This window comes from Chiloscyllium punctatum, chromosome 2 (assembly GCF_047496795.1).
Source record: "Chiloscyllium punctatum isolate Juve2018m chromosome 2, sChiPun1.3, whole genome shotgun sequence".
Taxonomy (NCBI): domain Eukaryota; kingdom Metazoa; phylum Chordata; class Chondrichthyes; order Orectolobiformes; family Hemiscylliidae; genus Chiloscyllium; species Chiloscyllium punctatum.
Window position 1 is genome coordinate 51,168,221 of NC_092740.1, and position 20,134 is coordinate 51,188,354.

General features: G+C 42.8%; 1 protein-coding gene across 4 annotated transcripts in view; it reads left to right on the forward strand.

Annotated features, from left to right (window-relative positions):
• The first annotated feature begins 1,645 nt into the window (after nucleotides 1-1,645).
• Nucleotides 1,646-20,134, forward strand: part of LOC140483890 (uncharacterized) — a 197,255-nt gene continuing 178,766 nt past the window's right edge. For 2 of the 4 annotated variants that reach the window (XM_072582704.1, XM_072582713.1), the window contains exons 1-2: nucleotides 1,646-2,174; nucleotides 4,942-5,106. The gene's annotated coding sequence lies outside the window, so the exon portion shown is untranslated. Of the gene's footprint in view, nucleotides 2,175-2,582; nucleotides 2,681-2,741; nucleotides 2,870-4,941; nucleotides 5,107-20,134 lie in introns of those variants that run through there. The other 2 variants (XM_072582686.1, XM_072582696.1) reach the window with 2 other exon arrangements.

Here is a 20,134-nt window from a genome sequence, read left to right on the forward strand (position 1 = left end):
CAAGCAGCGCGCCTTTTATCGATCTCCCATCTGCTATTTGTCCCGAAAGTGGCAGCCACCCTTCCCGCTGGCTGTTTAACCCATAAACCAAGACAGAACCCTCAGTTCGTCCCGAGAACCGCGTTTCCATTCATTTAACTCTTCTTAAAGCACGATCTCCAAAACTAAAGCGAGATTGCACTTTCTTGCTAACCCTAGTCCATCCTCAACTCAAATGACTGTCCAAGAAGGAGAAACCACTGTGTAAAGCAGCGAGGGGGAACTCGTGACTCCCCGTGTTGTCTATCCTAAAGTATTGCCACATTGCAAGGGAAGATGCGAGCTGAAAGACTGCTCCACTTTCTGTTTCCTATCTGGTTCTATTGCTACACTGGGAGCCGCCGTTATTCCCTGTGTGTTACCCCCTCTCCCGCTTTTACAATACCCCATCGTGACGGCTGTATTTCAGTGAGATCCTTTGTGTCCGCATTGCTGGTATTGGTATTAACGCTGCTTCATTAACGTTTCCTTCACTCTCCCCGTTTTAAGATGAATCTCGGGAGTTCTCGGCGCTCAGTCTAACCAGGAGGAGGACTTGGTTCTGCCAGTGAGGAGTGGCGGCAATCCACCATTGGGCAGGGGGACACCTCATATTAACACTGGCAGATTCCACCGTTGTGATTCGATACTTGATTGAGCCCCAAAAGGGACAGCTTGCTTATGGTCACGGGGTTTGAATCATATATTAACAATTCTCACTAGACACACGCGAGTTGCGCGGCAGTGGGACCCCAATCCAATAAGAAATATTGAACCTCCTGTCCTTTAATTTGCCATCTGTGCTCTGTGGTTCTTTCGGTGAAAGCTCCTCAATTGCTGGCACTCGGCTGGCGGAATAAATGAGAGGTGATATTCCAAACCAGTGAATCCTGGAGATTTGAAATTACCCTCAATCGTCTCGCAGTCGGCACATTCATTTAGAAGACGGTGCTCACACAGGAATGCTAACGAAAATCCACATTTAATAACATAAGCAGAAATGGCTGGAAGAACTTAGCAGGTCTGCGGAGAGAAGCCAGGGTTAACGTTTCGGCTCGAGTAACCCTTCTGCAATTTCCAGCTGTAGCTTTTTCCAGCAATTTCTGATCCCCCCCCCCACTAAATTTTTTGCATTTAATAATGAATCCACATTAAATAAGCCATTTTAATTGTTTATAGCTTTTTTCTTCATTTTTCCTAACAAACTCACTCTCATTTTCAGTCAAGATTGTCAATGCCTTTCTGCACAGTTAACTCTTTATTATCAGGGAAAAACCCACTTTAGACCATCATTTGCTTTGTCTCACAAGCCGTTTAACGACAATTCGGTTACACCGTCTAGGTATCTGTTAGACAGCCCGAAACCTTACAATCACATTAAACTGAAAGGAGGGGGAGGAGGGGTAGGTGGGCTGGGGGTGCTGGTGAGAGGCAGATAACTAAATTATCGTCAATTCACACAAGATGGTCAGTAAGAGCCATTGCAGAGAGATCGCTTCCTGTCCTACCTGCACTTCCTAACTATTCGCGGGCAATCAGCCCTATCACAGCTCGGCATTGGCTATAAATGGAGCCGCTTTTTTTTCCCACTCTCATTCAAACCTAATCTTTGAAGAACTGATAGGGCAGATACATTTCATCAGAGATCGGATATCTCAAAGAGGTCCCTTCATGGGAAGAAGCGACCTGCTGGTTTAGGGAGAGGGGCGGGGGGGAAGAGGAGGAAACTTTATAGAGTGGACAATATTCCTTTTAAGGGTTAAAGGTGGTCGTGGGAGTCTTTTCATCAATTGGCTCTTTGTAATTCATCCAAGATTCAGATGTCCTTTTTTTTCCCGGCAATCCAGCCCCAAAGACGTGGGGGCTCCACCCTCCACAGTGCTGACGGAATAATGATAGGTGTCAAATCCCGCATTTGAACTTGTTGCAATTTAGAATTGTACTTCTTTCCTCCCTTCCGGCTGAGGGGAGCCACTGGTGCCCACGATTACACACTCTGCTCCCGGTCGCGCTTCAGAGAGTGACCGGGCAAGTCGAGTCTCTGCTCGGAACACCGTTCCCTCACCACCGGCTTGTGCAGCACCTCCTACCATTTTCGAGTCTGGACTGTACATCGCGTTTCAAAGGGACTTTCTTGAGCATCCGACCTGCGAGAGGTAAACGCTGACTTTTGAATTAGCCCATTGTAGCAGAACTTCAATGCTGTGATTTGTGCTTATGAATATTCATTGGTGAAATTGCTCCAAAAATTTGAAATGGGTTTGACCAAAGGCTAAATGTTGGGAGATATCCGCTCTAATGGGACTGGGGGAGGGAGTATTGGAGATTCTGATTTTAAGTGAGCAAGAGGGATGTGAGGGACGGAGAGAACACAAAGAAAACACGCAGGAGGTTGGCAGAGGCACGGCGAGCACATGTTGGAAAACTGAGGAGAATGAATGTAAGAGCCTGCAAGCAGGAGTGTGGGGAGTGAGGAGGGGTGTGTGCTTTCAGGGTGAACGCGATCCTCTCCCTAACTCTGTGAATGAGTGTGAGGGCGTGTGCGAGAACATGCTGTGTGTGTGTCTGACTGGATCTGCCGCGTGAGTATTCTGCATGTGTGTGTCCAGCCGGCTTGTGTGTCTGGCAGAGTATGACGACGCGCAGGGGATGCAGAGCTGAGGTGTGTATTGCAAGTGTGCGGTGTGAGTTCTGTGCATGTTAGCGGTGTGTCTGTGGCGAGACTGTGGGAACGAGTCTGCATGCACGCCTCTGTGTAAAGCTGTGTGTAGCTGTGCGGGGCATTGTCCAGAGTTCATATAAACATTTGCAAAAGACGAGGAAAAGCAGAGGGCAGCGAAAGACAAAGGAGGTAAAGAAAGAATGGCGACTGCAGAGTTTAATGTTTCAATCATTTAGTCGGTTCCTTGTGCGGTCGGATGTACGGGGAGGATAATTCCTCGACAGCGTTGATTCTGCTCAGAGTCATTTCGGGAGGAGGGGGTGGGGTTGGGGGGGGTGGTTGTGAAGAGACAGAATGCAAATTACAATCTAATAAATGAGGGTCGCTCAGGGAGAGAGAGAGAGGGAGAGCTCCTCTTTAACAGACGCTTTCAGAGAGATGCACTGGAGCAAACAGACCCTTGCAGAAACCAGCAAATGCTTTTGATCGTAGGACAAAAAAAAGCCCCTTTTCATTCTTTCTCCATTGTTTACCTTTGGCAAAACAACACCCAGACAAACAGTCACTGGGGAATAAAGCATTCCGTAAAAAAAACACACTTCAATCATCTACCACTTGATAAATATCTGTGTGACTGTGCACGGATCCTGGTGACAAACGAAAATTATAACGGAATAAATTCCGTTTCAAACCAATCCATTTTGTTCAAATTTGGGCACGGATCAGCGAGCAGAAAGCTGTTGGGTGGATTTATTTGATTTTCACCGCCCTCCACCTCTTTACATTCGAATCCAATACAGTATTCCTTCCCAGAGCTCATTAAATGTGCGATTACAGCATGATGCTGGGCACGGCTTCAAGTTCCACAATAAAACATAATTTAGCATTATCTCGCGAAACTTTTCCAAACAGGACCTCCGTATAATTAGCAGGACCCAGGGCTTAAAAAGGAAATGTGATCCCGTTGCGAGAATTTGCATGTAGCATCCCTGAACGTCAGGGCTTGGACGTTATGTATTCTGATACAGTAAGGTGACATTGCTTCCCCCAAATCTGAATTGAACTCCAGATACTCCCGAGTGAGTGACATACGCCTGTGTGTGACATCTGAAAATCTGAACTGTGTCCAGTTTCTTAAACTGTCTCTCATTTTGCCTCATGTTGTACCTAAACAACACTGGGTGTGTGTGTGGGGTGGGGGGTGGGAGGGTGGAGAGTGAGAGTGAGAGTGACCAGCTAAAACGGGTAAAAGTCCCATTAGAATGCAAATCAAAATTAAAAGTGCACACAGAACGCCGTCTCACAGACAGCAATGGGCAAGACTTTTAATAGGAGCCCCCTCAGCATCCCAGAGGTTCATTAAAACGAAGACAAAATTCTTTGTGCGCCCTCGTTACTGGAAGCCTTGCTGGATTCTTTCAGCGAGATTTCCATCGGTGCCATTCACTGCGTTGGTGCGGGGTCGACACGAGAACGGTAGCGTTTATGACAGACTGTGATTGCCTTTTCATTACCTCGTTTCAGACTTGGACTAGGAGCTGTTTGAGGAACGACAGGGTTTATGGTGGGGTGTGGCGCCCCCTCATGGACAATCAGCGCTGCCTTCGGGACATGGGCTGTCTTTCAACTTACTGTGAACTAGAGGCATGGTTTAAACATCGAAATGACGAATTGTACTTCTTTTTCTCAGTTTTAAAGACTCTACATCTGTCAGAACAAAAAAAACAGATTTCCTCAGCGTGACTGGATAATTTAGATTTCCTTATGAAAAACATATTGAAATGCAGTGCTTCGATGCTGAAAGCCCTCACGAAATGTGTTAGAGAACTCCAAGGGTGTTGATAAGCATTTTAAGCAAAAAAAAGCCCAGAGTATGTCTTGCTCTTGCTAACAGTGATGTGAGGAGAGAGTCTTTCCGCAAGTCTTGTTTTATGAGGTGGGGAGGGACTTGGGAGGAGAGGGAGACAGGCAAATGAATCAAATGCAATAAACTGTCTGTTCCAAAGTCTTTGATCTCATGGTGCAGCGCGCAGGGAAATATCCCGGAACCATGTGTGTTGGAACCAGACTTCCCACGTGTCGCTTTCCTTTCTTCTCATCAATGTTTAAAGTGACCCCCGCGCCAAAACTCACTGAGCAACATTATCCACCTCACCAGCCCCCCTTTCTCCCAGAAAGGAAGAACGCCGTCCTGTCTGGGGTGATGAAGCGAGACATCACGGTGTCTAATCGATAACATTTCAATCAATTGTCTGTTACAGGCATCTTTCCTAATCCGGTTGGAAACGCCAAACATTGGATTGCTGGTGGATTCCCCTCCAAGAGAAATACGCCTGATTCGGGACAGGCGTGTAATTTTCCTGTAGGCTGTGAGTGGGGAAGAAAACTGTTAGAATTCCCAACATTGGTGTCGGATCTGGTTTCAGGTAAGTGCTTGCAGATTTCAAAACAACAAAAACCAGCTGTTAACCCGGCAGAACGTGCAACCAACCTTCCAATACAAAGCTTAATACATTCTGCATGGGACGATCTTTGGAAAGTTAACATCTACAGCGAAGGTTAAAAAAAATGGCACTGTCCCACTCTCTCTCATTAAGGAGAGTGGTGGTGAGTTAAACCTGAGTGTGAGCAAACCAGAGAAGGAATTGTACCTGAGTTATTGGCATTACTTTGCAGCAGAAACCATTGTCTAGCCACCTTAGCTAACTAGCCACACTGTAGCCAAACGATGAGTTCAGGTTTTGTCATTAACCTGTGTGCTGGCTTAATGCAAACTTTACTTGTTCTATCTCGGTCATAAATTTCCACGCGAGGTTAAGTTTGTTTTGGGTTTCAACAAGGCTTTTTGTCACTTGATAGTTGCCTATGTTTAATTAGCTTCCATAATCAATTCACACGCTCTTGTTATTAAATCATACCAGTTGAACTGAAGTGCTGTTTTATCAATTCTTAGAAATAGGCCTTTCAGCCCATTGAGTCTGCTTCACCATTCAATAAGATTGCAGTTGATGAGATGATCCTCAACTCCACTTTAATGACAGTTTTTATCTCAGCATATAATTACACAACAATATGAATGGATCTCTAATATATGCCTTATTTATTGAAATTTATTACATTTACTTGCATCCATGCATTGCCACACGGTTGCAGAGAAAATTGTGCAGTCTGACGATCACTTGTACATCCCTTCGGGAGCTCCTTGTTCCTTGTAGGGCCACTGATAGCAGCAAGATCGCAGGAGGTGCCAGACAAAGTGCTGTCCACAAAGTCCTGAATGGCAGAACAGGTGAAGAAAGACTGTACCTCTGGAGCATCGGAGGCTGAGGGGTGACCTTATAGAGGTTTACGAAATTATGAGGGACATGGATAGGATAAATAGACAAAGTCTTTTCCCTGGGGTGGGGGAGTCCAGAACTAGAGGGCATAGGATTAGGGTGAGAGGGAAAAGATACAAAAGAGACCTAAGGAGCAACTTCTTCAGTCAGGTGCGTGTATGGAATGAGCTGCCAGAGGATGTGGTGGAGGCTAGTACAATTGCAACATTTCAGAGGCATTTGGATGGGTATATGAATAGGAAGGGCTTGGAGGGATATGGACTGGGTGCTGGCAGGTGGGAGTAGATTGGGTTGGGATATCTGGTCGGCATGGACGGGTTGGACCAAAGGGTCTATTTCCATGCTGTACATCTCTATGACTCTAAGGCTCAATGGTTGTAGCTCAATATGTCACTGAAATCTGAGCAGCAGCCTGTCAAGATCATGCAGACAATGACTGTGTTACATTAAACAAAGTCTGGCGCAGGCTTCTTCCCAGGACTGACGAGGAATTTATTTTCTAATCATTAGCATTCAAACTGCTAAGTTTTACCAGGTGTTCAGAAGGATGGTGAAAGACTGGTGACTGCTAGGGTGATATTGTCTCTTTTTGTCTGTGTTTTGGAACAGTATCAGTTACTGGATTGTTGGGTAAGGCTACATCTGGTCGGAAGTGTCTGAATATAGATTTTTATTATGAAAATATGATGACTTAAAATAGAAATGTTAACACTATTTAATGTATACTGGACCATAATGAAACATCAGAAGTCTTTAGATGTATTGTTTAAGTTGTTAAGTTTTAAAATTTTATTTGCCCTTTTTTATCTTCAAATTTCTGACACTCCAGACAGTTGATTCTTGGACTTGTGCAGTTCCACTGATGCTGGATATCTGCTTATCCGAGTGGTAATTCAATATTTGCATATTCAAGGTCAAAGGTATTAGCGGGCTGTTTGACTGTGCAAGGCATCATGGTCTTTATCCCAATTTGTCCTTATTCAATGTAGTCACATGTATAGCTGGGTCACCTGCAAGGAATCACAATCAGGAGACCTTGCTGAGAGTTTCCTTGTGCATACAGGATCTGAAGCTAATTTATTCCTTTATTACACAACACATTGCAGAAGTTCATTAAGGTTTCTTTAGGTAGCACCTTCCAAACCCATGACCACTATCTTCTAGAAGGGAAGGGGCCATATTTGACCTGGTGTTGTGGAATGAGCCAGACCAGGTGGTAGAAGTTGCAGTGGGGGATTTCTTTAAAAAATGGGTGGCATGGTGGCACAGTGCTGCCTCACAGCGCCAGAGACCCGGGTTCATTTCCCACCTCAGGCGACTGACTGTGTGGAGTTTGCACATTCTCCCCGTGTCTGCGTGGGTTTCCTCCAGGTGCTCCGGTTTCCTCCCACAGTCCAAAGATGTGCAGGTCAGGTGAATTGGCCATGCTAAATTGCCCGTAGTGTTAGGTGTAGGGGTACGGGTGGGTTGCGCTTCGGCGGGTCGGTGTGGACTTGTTGGGCCGAAGGGCCTGTTTCCACACTGTGGGTAATCTAATCTAAGGACAAGGGCAGTAGATTCATCAGAACACCACTACTAACAAGTTCTGCTCCAAGCGTCTCATCAGCCAGGCTGTCAAACATGCAGTCATTCCTTCAGTGTCGGTGAGTCAAAATCCTGGAACTCCCTCCGAAATGGATTGCAGTGTCGTAGAATCATATAGCACAGAAACAGAAATGGTCCAACTTATCTGCGCTGACCAGACATTCCAAACTAATCTAGAACCATTTGCCAGCATTTGGCCCATATCCCTCTAAATCCTTTCCATTCATATACTCATCCAGGTGCCTTTTAAATGTTGTTACTGTACTCACCTCCACCACCTCCTCTGGCAGCTTATTCAAAACATGCACCACCCCCTGCATGAAAAATCACCCTTCAGGCACTTTTTAAATCTTTTCCCTCTCACATTAAGCATATGTCGTCTAGTTTGGACTCCCCTACGCTAGGAAAAAAACATTGGATATTCATGCTTTTCACGCCCTTTGTGCTTTTATAAACCTCTATAATGTCACCCCTTAGTCTCTGAAGCCACAAGGAAATAAAAGCCCCAAACTATTCAATCTCTCCCTATAGCTCAAACCCTCCAGTCCCAATAACATACTTGTAAATCTTTTCTGCACCCTTTAAAGTTTAACAATATCATTCCTATAGAGAGGCAAGCAGATTTTTATCAGTATTGCAAACTCCAATACTCAGAATTATGACCAATGAAAGCAAGCAAGTCTTCATCACCCTACCGATCTGCGAATTCACTTTGAAGGATCTATGTGCCTGTACACCTAGGTTTCCTTTTTCGGCAACACTCCCCAGGGATCTATTATTAACTGTATAAGTCTTACCCTGGTTGGCCTTACTAAAATGCAACACCTCATGTTTATCTGAATTAATCTCCCTATTTGCACTCCTTGGCCAGTTGGCCCATCTGATGGTTCTGTGCACTCTTAATCTTATTCACTGTCAACTACACCACCTATTTTGGTGTCACCTGCAAACGTACGAACCATACCTCCTATAGTGACATCCAAGTCATTTATATAAATAACAAAAAGCAGTGAACCCAACACTAGTCCTTGTGGCACACCATTAGTCACAGGCCTCCAATCCAAAAAACAACCTCCACCCTCTATAACCCTCCATCTCCAACCTTCAAGCAAATTTTGTATTCAATTGACTAGCTCCCCCTGGATCTCTTGTGACCTAACCTTATTAATTAGTCCACCATACAGAACCTTGTCGATGTCCATTTGGATAACAATACTGCTCCGTCTTCATCAATCTTCTTTGTCACCTCTACAAAAAACTCAAATCATGTCAGTGAGACATAATTTCCCATGCACAAAAACATGCTGACTATCCCTAATCAGTCCTTGACTTTCCAAATGCACATAAATCCTGTCCCTTAGAATTCCCTCCAACAACTTACCCACCAATAACATAAGGCTCACTGAATTTTAACTCCCTAGTTTTTCCTTATTGCCTTTCTTGAATAATGTCACCAAATTAGTCAACCTCCATTCCACCAGCCCCTTGCCCATGGCTATCGATGAGACAAATATCTCAGCAAAGGTCCCAGCAATCTCTTCCTTAGCTTCCCACAAATTTCTGGGAAACATCTGACCAGTGGTTTAAAAAGGAAATCTCCAGTTGTGTTCTCCAGGGCTATTAGGAATATGCAATAAATGTTTCTCAAGCCATTAATGCCCCACATCCCCTAAATGAATTTGAAAAAAAAAATAACTCATCACATTCAAAACGTACCTTTGTCATTCCTGTCTATCAGGCTCAATATCTATGTTTGTTCTCTGGTCCCTTTGCATCTTCAGTTATAAATATAGGTACAAGTAATTTGTCTCAGCTAAGGAGTGGTATGGAGAAGTTTCCCCTGTCCAGGTGGTTTGCCATTTCAGGCCATATGTACTGCAATTTATAAAATTGTATGTAACTTGACTGTGGGATAATATTCAGAAGCACTCCCCCCATATCTTGCTTTACACATCAGTTATCAAATGTCAGCACAGCCTAACGTCTGCACATGCAAAAGTAGCCCCAATTTATAGAATTGTCTGTACAGGTATTGGAGCATCCAGCTAGAAGTGACCAAGAGTAATCTGCACAGGCTATGTGCCAGCTAGGAGCTTAATATGAAATAATGTCATCAGCTGCAACTAAGACAGAGCATACATTTAGCACAATCACTGAGACTAACTGTCAGACACAACCTCCAGTCTCTCTCCACTTTTCTTTCAGGCTTGCATAAATTTCTATCTGGTAGGATGGTGCCTTGGAGCGGAAAACAGGGCTGCCCTCCTTGCAATCACTTCATGCCATAACAGCTTCACTTCATGAGTGATCAAAGAGAGAGTTAAGTGTTGAACAACTTTTGCCATTTATCTACTGACCCATGCATACACATTGGGTCACTTTGCCCTTCATCTGTTATTTCCTATCATATTTCTCTTCAACCTTGTCAAAGTTTGCCAGTGATTTGGGAGGTGTTTTGAACTTTTCAAAGGCTACTAAAATTAAGTTCACATTTCCAATACTTCCTTTTAATGGTCTACAACCCACCTAAGCATCACATGCACACAATTTTCTTTCTTGATGTCAGTATAATTCCAAAAAAATCCATATCAGTGCTTTAACCTGTGAAATTATGCAGCTCAACTGACTTATGAACATTGGGCTCACATATTAGCATTTTGACAAGTACAATCGGTTTTTAATAAGTAGCTTACACCAGTAATAAATGCAATTGTTAACACATATTGAGAGATTTTTTGATTGTGGATTGCATTAGAATTTTGCTTGACATTCAATATTTGCACATTCCTTTGGGGTCATAGCATACAAGTGAGAAGTAGAAAGTTAAGGTGATTTTGTTCTCCAACCCAAGAAGATTGGAGAGGAAAAGGCACTGGCATTGCATGAGATGCCTTCAAGGATACTGAAAGAAATGTGAATTAAAGAATCAGGTTTGAAGTCAGAAGACTAAAGAATTACAAACATTCAAAATGGTTGTCAAGAAAAGCCAAGCAACAACAGCCTAGTGAGTTTAACTTTGATAATTGGGAAACTTGTAGAAATTTGTCTCATGGACAAATGCAGGTGAATGTCTTTAGGAAATATCATGCTTAACTAACTTACTGGAGTTATGGACTTTCCGAACCCAATTGAGAATGAGAGAGAGAGAACAGACTTGAAGTATTCAGTAAAAAAAAAGAAAACTGATATTAGGAAAGTCTTTAAGTACAGAGAGTGGTTCAGAGCAGGAATGCAAACTCTGTAAGAGTAGGGTTGAGGCAAGTTTAATCATTTCATTTAAAAGAGAATTGGATGGTTATTTAAAAAAGAAAGAATGTGCAGGGTTACTTGGAGAATGGCAGTATATAAGATGCTCAAGTAGAGATCTAGTGCAGGCATAAAAGCACAATTTTAATCATCATTCTATGGGAAGGATGTTGCTAAACATGAGAGAGTGCAGAAAAGATTTACAAAAATATTGCTGGGACTGGAGGATTCGAACTATAGAGAGAGACTGGATAGGCTGGGGCTATTTTACCTGGAGCATTGGAGACTTGAGGGGAGACATTGTTGTAAAATCATGAGGGGCTTGGATAAGGTAAGTAGCCAAAGTATTCCCCTAGTGTGGGGGAGTCCAAAACTAGAAGACATAGGTTAAAGGTGAGAGGGGAAAGATTTAAAAAGGACCCAAGGAGTAACATTTTCATGCAGAGTATGGTGCTTGTACATGGAACTAGTTGCCAGAGGAAGTTGTGTAGGCATATACAGTTAGAACATTTAACTGGCGTCTGGATGGGTATATGAATAGGAAGGGTTTAGAGGGATACGGGTCGAATGCTGGAAAATGGGATTAGGTCAGAATGGGATGTCTGTTTAGCAGGGATGAGTTGGACCGAAGGAACTGTTTCCATGCTGTATGATTCTATGTTTATAAAAAGACCGACAAACATAGAAAATAGGAGTGGGAATAGGCCTTTTTACCTTTCGAGTCTACTCTACCATTCAATATGACCATGACTAATCAGCCAACTCAGTACCTGTTTCTTCTTTCTCCCCATACGCTTTGATCTATTTAGCTCTAAGTACAATATCTTTCTTCATTTTGAAAACATTGAATACTTTGGCCTCAATTGCTTTCCATGGCAGATAATTCCACATGCTCACCACTCTATGGATGAAGAAATTTCTCCTTATCTCAGTCTAAATGGCCTATCCCATATCCTTAGGCTGAGACCCCTGGTTTGGGACTTCATGGTCATTGGAAGCACCCTTTCTGTACTTACCCTGTCTAGTCCTGTTAGAGTTTTACAGTTTCTATGACATCCTTTTTCATTCTTCTAAACACCAGTGAACATAGTCCTAACTGATCCAGTCTATCTTTATAGGTTATAGTCATAGAGTCATAGAGATGGACAGCATGGAAACAGACCCTTCAATCCAACTCGTCCATGCTGACCAGGTATCCTAACCTAATCTAGTCCCATTTGCCAGTATTAGGTCCATATCCCTCTAAACCCTTCCTATTAATATACCCATCCAGATGCCTTTAAAATGCTGTGGTTGTACCAGCCTCCACCTCTTTCTCTGGCAGCTATTTCTATACATGCACCACCCTCTGTGTGAAAGAGTTGCCCCTTAGATGCCTTTTATATCTTTCGTCTCTCACCCTAAACCTGTGCCCTCTAGTTCTGGACTCCCCACCTTCAGGGAATAGACCATGTCTATTTTACCCTATCCATGCCCCTCATGACTTTATAAACCTCTGTAAGGGCACCCCTTATTCTCTGACGCTCCAGGGAAAATAGGGACAAGCAAGTGAGGACTGCAGATGCTGGAGATGCCAGAGTCAAGAGTGTGTTGCTGGAAAAGCACAGCATCTGAGGAGCAGGAGAATCAGATAAGCCCTTCATCAGGAATGAGGAAAACAGCCCTAGCCTCTCCCTATAGCTAAAACCTTCCAACCCTGGCAATGTCTTTGTAAACCTTTTCTGAGCCCTTTCAAGTTTCACAACATCCGTCCAATAAGACCAGAATTGCACACAATATTTCAAAATTGGCTTACAGCCACAACATGACCTCCGACCTCCTATACTCAATGCTCTGACCATTAAAGGAAAACATATCAAGCGCTGCCTTCACTATCCTATCTACCTGTGATGCTAGTTTCAAGGAACTACGAACCTGCACCTCAAGGGTCTCTGTTCAGCAACACTTGCCAGGACCTTACCATTAAGTGTGTAAGTCCTGTTCTGATTTGCTTTTTCAAAATGCAGCAGCTTGCTTTATCTAAATTAAGCTCCATCTGCCACTTCTCAGCCCATTGGTGCATCTGATCAAGATCCCGTTTTAATCGGAGGTAACCTTCTTCACTGTCCACTACACCTCCAATTTTGATATCACCTGCAAACTTACTAAGTATCCCTCTTATGTTCACATCTAAACTATTTATATAAATGATGAAAGGGTTAGTCCATCCCAGAAACCAGTTCAAGGAGAAAGTGAGGACTGCAGATGCTGGAGATCAGAGCTGAAAATGTGTTGCTGGAAAAGCGCAGCAGGTCAGGCAGCATCCAAGGAGCAGGAGAATCGACGTTTCGGGCATGAGCCCTTCTTTAGGAATGACTCCAGGTGTGATCTCACCAAGGCATTGTACAATCACGGCAAGACATCCCTACTGCTGTACCCAAATCCTCTCACCATGAAGATCTCTTCACCATCGGCTGCACCCACATGCTTACTTTCAACAACTGGTGTAGAATGACACAAAAGTCGCCTTGCAGTTCCGCCTTTCCCAATCTGTTGCGATTCAGATAATAATCCGCCTTCCTGCTTTTGCTGCCTGTGTAATTAGCCTCACATTTATCCACATTGTACTTGATCTACCATGTATATTCCTCCTCATCTTGTTCAAATCACCCTGAAGAATCTCTACATCCTCTTCACAGTTTACCCCCCCCCACCCCCAAACTAGCTTAGTCATCTTCAAACTTGGAGATATTGCCTTTAGTTCCCTCATCTAAATCATTAATATTTATTATGAATAGCTGATCCAAACACTTGCTGTCATCATCTAAAACTGCTCACTTTTCCCAGAACATCTTGGGAGTACCGTTATCTCCTGGCTACATTTCTGTTAACCTTCCATTTAAATCTCTCTCCATTTTTCCTTCCAACCTCACATCCAACAATATGTGAGAGCTTTCTCTGTCGCTGAGATCAAGCTATTTTGGTCAGCTGCCTCTGTGGCACCATGCCTTTTACTGGCTGACCTGTTCAAATAACATTTCATGTTTCCTCTCACTAGGCTACCTGGCCGAACTACATTTAATGCTCTCTCCTGCCACAGTCCTGAACTCATAACATTTGTTAGCTTTTCACTCATCTCTCTGATTTCACCTTATCCGTCTCAAAGCCTGTTCCCTGATCCTGTTCCAAGATACTGCTGATTATTCCACTTCCTCTCCTGGTCTACATGCTGCCCATTATAATAAAAATTCTGTTTTCAAGAGTTGTTCCTTTTATCTTTAAATCTTCCATCATTCCAGAACTCCATGTTTGAATCCTTTCAATCAGATTTCTATTCCTGCCATAGTAATGAAATAACTCTTAGCAAAGTCACAAATGACATCTATGTAACAGTGATAAAGGGAAACTTTATGCCCTCATCCTCTAGAACCACTCTTTAGCCTTTGGCATGGTTGACTTCATCCTTGTCAAAAATATCTGCACTATTTTTGGCTGAGTGAGACACCTCTCGAGGATTACATTGTTATCTCTCTAATCATAACCAGAGGATCATCTGCGATTGCTTCTGGTCCTGCATCCACACTGCTTGATCTGGTATTTGTCACAGAGTTATCCTTGGCCCTCTTAACTTCCCATCCAAATGCTGCCCTTGGTGACATTATCTGAAGGCAGGACATAAGTTTTCACATGTAGAGTGCCAACACCCAGCTCTGCATCACATCTCTCTCAATTCTTCCACAGTGGCTAGATTATAGAATGCCTTTCCAACACCATGATCATAAATTTCCTACAATTAAATACTGAAGCAACTGTTTTCCGTCCCTGATCCAAACTCGTTCTCTATCTACTGACTTCAACCCTCTCCCTGGCAACAGTCTAAGATGAAACCAGTCTGTTTTACATTTGATTCTGAGATGAACGTCCAACATCCGATGTGTGCCATCAATAAGATCATGTATTTCTGCGTCAGTAATCTCATTGGATGTCACCTTGTTCCAGTTTAGCTGTCGCTGAAACATTCGCTCATGCTGTTTTAATATTTAGACTCAACTATTCCACTGCACTCCTGGCTGGTCTTCCACATACTAGCTTCTGTAAGCTTGAGAACATCCAAAACTCTACTGCCAGTGTCTTAACTTGCAGCAAGTTCCTTTCCCCAATCCACTCTCTTCCTATACTGAGCTATATTTGTTCACAATCAAACTCTGTCTCGATTTTAAAATTTTCATTCTGTTTTCAAATCCCTCTATGGCCTTGAACTTTTGTTAAAATGTTATCTACTACAGCCACACAACATTCTGTCCCAATTTTGGTCTTTTATGCACCCCATTTTTAATTCTTTCACTATTAGTGTCTGTTCCTTCATTGCTTCTGCCTCAAAATCTGAATATTCTCCCTCCACCTTTCTGTCTTTCTAGTAGACATTTGTCCTTTAATAATCTCCTAAAAACCTATTGCTTTGTCCAAACATTTGGCCATCTGACCTAACATTTCTATTTGTAATTTTGGTTATTAATGCTTCTGCCTTAGTATGGTTTCATGGGGCTGAAATTTACAGACCACAGTGATTGACTTGAAGGTTGTGTGAGGTTGCAGGGGCAGGTATGTGGGTGCATAAAACAAAATAGGTGAGCAGAAGGCAACCAGTGTTCACGTATTTGAGGCTGAGGTAAAGAATCAGGCCACCTTCCCTGTCTTTAAGCATATTAAGGCCCTGAATGGACAATTAACTGACACTTGAGTGTCTCTTTCCACTTCCAGTATAATTTTTTGGTCTGTAAAGGAAGGCAGACCAGCAGCCGTGACAGTGTGGCCAAGAAATGGGTGGGGCCATGACTACCTCCTTTCCTGTACCATTTGGTCAACTCCTCAAATGGTACCCTGTTTGACCCTCTTCCCCGGCTCTCCAAAGTGACCCCTGTTCCAACCCTGTGGCTGGGGTGTCCCATCTACGCCAATCCAAATACTTCAAATTCTTTATGAGAATAGCTGTCCCAGCAGCAATGACCACTACCGCCTTCTGGTGCTGCTGGGTCTACAGAGTTGTGGGCCACTCAGCCTTCCTGTTCCTGAGGGTGACAATCCATTCTGCACTAATGAACATGGATGCCAGCTCATTGCTGCTGAGCAGCCAGATTTCCCACTGGTAGTTGATGACAAAACCTTAGGTCTGCTTATGCCTCATAACATCCCCTTTATTTGAGAGGTTTTTTTAATAAATGTAGGTGGTATTTGTTTCATTCTAAAGTATTGCTTTACTTGTCTGAATGACTTTAAGTGTTAAAATTTAATTTAGACTGAATTAAGTTGGCACCATACCTATTGTATTTCTTCATGTTGGAGTACTCAAATTCTGTGCATTTCACAGATTTCAGACATGAGCATTATAGAATTAACAGAATACTAAACAACAGACTGTGAATTCCGCTTTAAATCATAAGCGTCCTTGTTCATTTTTTTCTTTTGAATCAACTTTTTTTGAAAGATCAGCTTTCAACTTTGCAGTGTTGTTAAATGGTGTGCCTAATTATAACTAATATTGAGTGCTCAGTTTCTTGGGAGATGAAAATTGACTAGGAGTCTCAGGTCGCTGATGCAGACATTAGTATAAAAGCATTGGGAGTGGGACATCTAGGTAGACAACACACACACACACACACACACACTACCTTCAGCCTTCAAACCCATTGGTAGAGGGAGCAATGAATCAAACCCATCATCTTAAAATTAGAGTCAGGCCATTTAGGATTAATATAATTTCCCACACAGTAAGTTGTAGAAGTCTGCAACTCTCCTCCAAAAGGTTGTGGATATTGGAACAAGTGAGCCTTTTAAGACTGAGATTGATAAATATTTATCTTTAGATGCAGGTGTTAAGATAGATGTAACAAAGGCAGGTGAATGGGGTTGAAATACACGTCAGTCATGATCTATTTGAAAGGTAGAATATGTCTGAAGGGCTGAATGGCCTACTGCTAAACCAGGTTTCTTTCTTGAAGTGCTGTCTCTTTGCTGAGATATGATCTACGTGGACCAATATTATATAAGAGGGCCATTCAGGAATGACCCTCAGCAGTGATTTTTGGCAGTTCAACTTTATCATTGGAGAGGGAAATCATCATGGAATTCCTCACTAATGCCCAACAAACAAAAATGAAAATCCAAAATGATGAACCTGGTAGGGTTTTCCTTTCACTGAACTAGGAGCTGTGGAAAATTGTAGTGCTTCAGTTCTTTTGTGGATAAGCCAGCTATTTCAACAGGAATCCTGATTTCAACCTAGGAGTACTCACTGGCTAAATTTACTGAACAATTATCATAGCACTGTAAATGTTCTATAGCTATTAACATTAGACTTTCACTTTCCTGACCTATCCATAAGGAGAAATGTGACATACTCCTTACCAACTGCTCAGGAAAGGCCAATTGAGAATGCCACATGGAGACTTTGGGTAAAAGCCCCATGTTCAGAAAGAGCAGATTCATAGATTTTTAATTTGTATCATCACATTTTCTAACTACCTTAAATCGAATATTTTCTGGCTGTTGCATGCTCTGTGACCAGTAGCAATATACCTTCCATATTATTTTCCATCATTTCAAGCTTTCTGCAATAGCAACATTTTGTTAAGTTCAAAATTTTCCAGCAAAGTTAAAACAAATCTTGGTTTTGGCAATTAGATATGCTCTTTTTTCATCTGTTTCCATTTCTAAAGTCTTTCTGCTTTATTCATTTTTCCAGCTGAGAGGCCTCTCAAAGCTGTGCTCTAGACTATTGCAGGACAGCCCACATTGCCACACTACCCTGCTGTGGCCCAAGCCTTAAAACCATATGAAATGCTGTGTATCAACAGCTACTAAAGCACCATTAAAACAGCAGGAGGGTGTTGTATTCATTACAGTTATTCATTGCAGTTAAAGATGTCACTGGTAATTTTCCCACACAAAGTATCGTTAGCAATTGCATTCAAAATAAAAGTCATGCCTAATTACAGCAGTTAATTGTTTAATTGCCTGTGTTGTGTGAAGGATTCTAGAATGCTTCACAGGCCCTTGTAACAAATAGGACATTCTAATTATTTTTCCTATCATAGAGATTCTTTCAGCTGTGAAAAAAGAACCATAACTCAGCAATGCGTTTTTGTATTCATTGCTAGCCTTTCATATTCATCAATGAGTTTCCATAAATTACTATGTTATATTATTGAAAACAAACTTCATACTAAATTGTGCTAGAGGTCCATAAGTCAAATAGCTATTTCTTTTCATTTTGTAAAGCCAAACACTAACTTTGCTGATGCAGAGTGCTTTTTATAAGTCACCACTGGTTTGACATTGACATGTCCTTGTGCTCACTTCCTGTATTTGAAATGGATAACATGGTAATCTAAAGGTGTTGATTACTACAATGGATATGGGACCTGACAACATTCCTTCAGTGTAGTCATAGAGTCATAGAGATATACAGCATGGAAACAGACCCTTTGGTCCAACCTGTCCATGCTGACCAGATATCCCAACCCAATCTAGTCCCAGTTGTCAGCACCTGGCCCATATCCCTCCAAACCGTTCCAATTCATATACCCATCCAGGTGCCTTTTAATTGTTGTAATTGTACTATCCTCCACCACTTCGTCTGGCAGCTTATTCCATACACGTACCACCCTCTTTTATATCTTTCCACTCTCACCCTAAACCTATGCCTTCTAGTTCTGGACTCCCCTACCCTACCCACACACCATCCTGCTGCACTGAAGACTTGTGCTCCAGAACTAACCATGCCCTGAGCCAAGCTGTTTCAACAAGGAAGGGAAGTCGAATCGGAAGGTGGGGAGGGGAAAGGGAATTTTTAAGGGCGGCACGGTGGCACAGTGGTTAGCACTGCTGCCTCACAGCGCCAGAGACCCGGGTTCAATTCCAGCCTCGGCCGCTGACTGTGTGGAGTTTGCACGTTCTCCCCGTGTCTGCGTGGATTTCCTCCGGGTGCTCTGGTTTCCTCCCACAGTCCAAAGATGTGCAGGTCAGGTGAATTGGTCATGCTAAATTGCCCGTAGTGTTAGGTTAGGGGTATGGTGGGTTACGCTTCGGCGGGGCGGTGTGTTCTTGTTGGGCCGAAGGGCCTGTTTCCACACTGTAAGTAATCTAATCTAATCTAATCTAATTATAACACTAGCATCTGCTGGCAATCCGGAAAGTTGCCAAAGTATGTCCTGTCAACAAAACACAAGACAAAGCCAACCTGGTCCTATCAGTCGACTTTGTATTATCACACAATTAATGAAAGTGTTGTTGATAGTGATATCAAGTGGTTGGAGTCATACTTTGCACAAAGGAATATGTTTTTGGTTATTGGAGGTCAGTTGTTTCAATCCCAGGACATCTCTGCAGGAATTCCTCAGGGTAATGTATGGGCCAAATCATCTTCAGCTGCTTTATTAATGAACCTTCTGGTAAACCTTCTCCAACATAAGGCCAGAACCGGAGATATTCACTAATGATTGAACAATGTTCAGTACCATTCAGAATTCTTCAGATGCTCAAGTCATCCATGTCTAAATACAGCAAGACCTGGACTACCATCTAGGCTTGATCTCTTTAAGTCAAAAGTAACCAGCACACAAAAACAAGGCAAAGACCATCTGCAGCAAGAAAGAATCCCAACAATTGATTCTTGATGAAAAACCAGAAGAACTACAAATGCTGAAAATCAGAAACAAAAACTGAAATTGCTGGAAAAGTCAGCAGGTCTGACAGCATCTATGGAGAAAAATCAGAGGTAATGTTTCAGGTCCAGTGACCTTCTTCAGAACAGAATTGTCTCCTGATATTCAATGACACTACTTTTGTAATACCGCAATATCAACATCCTGGGGGCTACCGTTGACCAGGAACTGAACTGGAGCAGCCACGTAAATGTTGTGACGGTAGGTCACAACAAGAAATTCTTCATTGGGTAACTCTAGTCTTCACTTCTCTAAGCCTGTTCTCCATTGACAAGGCACTTATCAGGAGTGTGATGGAATACTCTTTACTTTCCTGAGTGGTTGCAGCTCCAACAGCACTCAAGGTCCTTGACATCATCCAGGACAAAGCAGCCTATCCATCAAAATCAACATTTTCCACCAACACAGCAACAGAGCTCACACACCATCTTGACTTTGGAACTAAATTGCCATTCCTTCAGTGTTGTTGGGTCATAATCCCGAAAGCGTTATGGTTGTTTTTTCACCAAGTGAAATGCAAAAGCTCTGGAAGGCAGCTCCTACCATCGACTCAAGCAGAATTAAGGATGAGCAATAAATGCTAG